The sequence below is a fragment of the Lolium perenne genome, chromosome 6 (genome assembly GCF_019359855.2).
Source record: "Lolium perenne isolate Kyuss_39 chromosome 6, Kyuss_2.0, whole genome shotgun sequence".
Lineage (NCBI taxonomy): Eukaryota > Viridiplantae > Streptophyta > Magnoliopsida > Poales > Poaceae > Lolium > Lolium perenne.
This window is the reverse complement of record NC_067249.2, coordinates 238,959,434-238,963,464: the sequence shown is the minus strand read 5'-3', so window position 1 is coordinate 238,963,464 and position 4,031 is coordinate 238,959,434. Positions and strand designations below refer to the sequence as shown.

General features: G+C 47.3%; 1 long non-coding RNA gene across 1 annotated transcript; it reads right to left on the bottom strand.

Annotated features, from left to right (window-relative positions):
- Positions 1-481: 481 nt before the first annotated feature.
- Positions 482-2,452, bottom strand: LOC127305732 (uncharacterized). Its single transcript, XR_011747782.1, has 3 exons — positions 2,022-2,452; positions 917-1,086; positions 482-829 (listed from the first exon to the last, which is right to left on the bottom strand). It is a non-coding gene; the product is annotated as an uncharacterized lncRNA (long non-coding RNA).
- Positions 2,453-4,031: the final 1,579 nt, after the last annotated feature.

The window sequence follows — 4,031 nt, the reverse complement described above, 5'->3', positions numbered from 1 at the left end:
AACATATTTGTGATTTGTTGTAAATATATTTTTGGGTACAAACAAATAACCATTTGTTGTAATAGTCTGTGATTTTTTTTAAAGTTCTTGCCTATTTTTGTTGTAAATCAACATGTTTTGGTGGGCTCCACCCACATGATCAAGTTGATAACATGCAGCCCATAGCATGAATCCTTCCGTGTGAACACATAACCAGCCCGCCAACCTACGTGAAAAAGGCATTACAGTGGGACCGAAAGCGACATAGCATGTGGGGTCCACGACCGATTTTTGCCCCAATTTCGGCCAACCGACGGCTAGCGTGACCCTTCTTCTATCGAGCGTAGTTGCGATTGATTTTTCTGTCAGGTTTTTTAAGTTCAGTTTTTCCTAATGGTTTTGCTATAATTTTTTCTGCACGGGTTTTTATTTTTCTAATAATATCAAAGTGGTATTGTGGATGTTGATAATTTATACATACAGTTGGTCGAATCTTATAGAGTTTGACTTAATCAAAGACTATATGCCATTAATTTTGGGTAGGATGGAGTACAATATTTGGTAACTTTCAAAAGTAATTCAGCATATATTTCGCCATAAAACACAACTAGGGGCTGACAGTGGGCCCCCATCTCGCAACATCATCAGATACACCGCACCATCGGCATCAAGCCCATGAGTTGTATTCATGACCCTAAAATTTCATTCCTGATGTCCATGGAACTGACCCCCGCCGGCAGGTTGAGGTAATGATGGATTTTACTCCAAGGATATTTCTCCTTAGGAAAATACACAAAACGCAATGAAAAGAACAGTGGCACAAATTAACACTCCCTCTCGTCGCTCATGCCTGCAAGTAAAAAGAAAGAGAAAAAAATGAATTAACAGAAACTTCGACACGTGGATACATCTACAAAACAATGAATTTGGTGCTTACCATTTATCAGATTCTTTACATCTTTGTTCCCAAGCACGAACTTTATCCCGCACAACACGCACTTCCGAGGCAAACTCATCCATATCCTTGTGGTACTCGGCAGCTCGACAAATCCTCCTTCCAGACTCAAGTCTCTCGTTGTGTCCGACTTTGGGTTTTGATGGAGAATGCTGAAGCAAAGTGGATCGTTAGCAAATAGATATATCAAGAAATATCTGTAGCATCTACATGAAAGTTGTATCAGACGACTACATTCAACATAAACAACAGTACTAAATATATTTCGATTCTCAAAAATATGTGATACAGCTACCGCAGAAGTAAAACACACCACAGAAGTCGTAAAATGTACTGATATAGTGCTGACTGTTCAACGCCTCGCTGATAAATTTCCTTAAGTTAAATGGTAGAACAAATGTGTTACACTATTTGAACCTTTCGACAAGAGAGGCATTATACCAAGTGACTGTACTTGTACTTGCGAGAAACAAGAGACTGTTGAGGTAGATGGCCCCTATGAATTTCCGTGGCACACAAAAACACTTTGTAATCTTATTAGCAATCCTTAAGAATGGACGTTGTGACATGAGTTGATCAGTCAATGCATTAGTGTGGAGATTGTGCACCGCGTGCCTGCAATAATACTAGGGAATTGGTTTTGAGCAGGATAGAGGAGGAATTTCATTTATTTGACAGGGGAAGGCAATAGTGGGCTATAAGACCATCTCCACTCATGCTCCCTAAATCCCCACACCGAGGCGAGGGCGGCCGAGGCAGAGCATCCCCTCCGTCGGCGACGCGCGGCAACGCCCGGAAGCGCGGCAGCAGGAGATCACCCTACGTCCCTGCCCCCTATCCGGCACCCCCATACAGCCCAGCAAAAGCCAGCGCCGGAGCCCGTACAGGGGCACGAGTGGAGATGCTCTTAGTGATGGGCTAATCAGTTAACTACTGCTACTTGGTGAGGCATGGTTGTCTCTCTCCTCCCGTGAGTTCACCCCCAACTACTGGAGCCACCATGCCGCTGCACACCGGATCTTGGAGGTCACTACGGCATAAGACACCTAATTTCGCAAATCAACCAAAGGATGAAGATGGGGGTTACCTCGTTGGGGGGTTGGAACCTCCCGGCACCACCGGAGAGCAGACGGACGGGGCTCCGATGGAAGGAGTCTTGCGCTTGCGAGAAGGATCGCCGAACGACGCGGCCTGCGGATCTCAGCAACAATGAACCAGACATTCTTCTTCTGAAAAGGGGATCGAACGGGACCTAGACCTTGAGTCGTTCGTGTGGGCGCTGCAAACCGGCGTTTGGCGTCTAAATAACAGGGTCTCCGTCTGGCACATTTGGGAGGCCAGGAATGATGCTCGCAACAATGCGACGGAGCCCAGCTGCCGTCGTGTGGCGGAGAAGATCAAGGCGTATGTTGAAACGATTGTGCAGCACCTGTCCAAGGCAGGCACGGCCACTAGGTGTGATTCCTCATCCTCAGTTCTGAAATGGAGTCCACTGCCGGCGGGTCTGGCCTTGATCAATGTGGACGGGGCCCTATTCTCGAGCTCCAGCAGCATGGGGGTGGGGGTGGTCATCAGGGACAGCGATGCTCGCTGTTTGGTGGCATGTAATGAGCGCCTGGAGCATGTCACAGATCCGGAACTCGCTGAGGCTCTGGCTTGTCGTCGCGGCCTAAACCTGGCTCGCGATGAAGGCTTCTCCAAGGTACTGGTGGCCTCGGATTGCTTGTCTTTAGTCCTGAGACTTCAATCTGCTGCAAAGGATCGCTCGGGAGTGGGCATCGTTGTTGCTGATATCAAGAACCTTGCAGCAAGTTTTTTAGTTTGTTCTTTTGCCCATGTTAAACGTCAGTTGAATGTACCAGCTCACATTCTTGCTCGTTCTTGTGAGCAGTCTTTTAGCCAGGTCTACCGTGGTGTAATCCCGGGGTGTATCCAGGAAAGTCTATTGTCTAAATAAAGTTCAGACTTTCTCTCAAAAAAAAAAACAGGGTCTCCGTCTCCGGTAGTGGATTTCCAGGCCGTGTCGGGCTCGGTTCTTGGCTTCGTCTTCGGCCGTTCGGTGCCGCGCCGCGTACCCGGACTGTTCGTGGACCGGAGCACTGAAAAGCCCACCAAGCCTTCCGAATCACTTCACTCCTGTTGGAAACAAAAACAAAGTAACAAACCAGGAATTTTTTTTGCTTGTTTCTTTGAGAGTAGCTTATTACGTGTACCACGGGATAACAAACAAGGAAATTATTAACAGGATTAGAATTATTTTGGGACCAAAAGCTTAGATCGAGTAGATAGTGGGTAACTAGTCGCTACTACGAAAAAGCCGTGGGGAGGAGGCGGTGGCGGGATCCACCGGCGTCGTCACCGAAGTTCCGCTGCGAGAGCTCGCCCTGCCGCAGCCGCGCGCGTGTAAGAACCGTGCCACCCGACTCAAGTCTTGGAAACCCTTCCAACTGACATGATTTTGGGATTTTCGTTAGGCTTACACGGCGGTAAACTGGGCCGCCAAATGGGCCATTGAGAGTTTTTTCGTGTAATAGGTTGGACTGGTAAAATACTCGTGAATACACTCAGAAACCGGGCTGCCAAACAAGTCCTAACATGAGAGGTGAGGATGGAGGATGGAGGAGAGGAGGGTTAATGCAGAGGAGGTTATGGGGACCGGAGGGTCGCAGGAGAGCAGTAGGGAGGCCGGAGGGTCGTCAGAGAGGAGGGTCACCGGAGATCACCGGAGAGGGGGAGGTCGTCGGAGTAGATGGAGGAGTAGAAGGAAGGAGGAAAAGAGATGAGGAGATGATGGGAATATAATGTGTGGAGGACGAGGGGGTAAGTGTGCGGCCAATTCTAATTTCACAGTCGGAAGCTTAGCAGTAGCGCACCAAGCCATGATGCGACACTGCTACATTTTTTTCTTTTTTTAAATTTTTTTTCTGCCTGACATCTAAAACCTGAAAAAAATCCTATTTCCTTTTCAATTTTCAGGAATCTAGAAATTATCTAAACGCCTGGTGGTTAAATAGGGTCTAATCCAATTGAAGAATTCTTAAATTCCGGTGACGAGGATTTTTCAAATGAGGATATTTTGACTAGAATCATGTTGCCT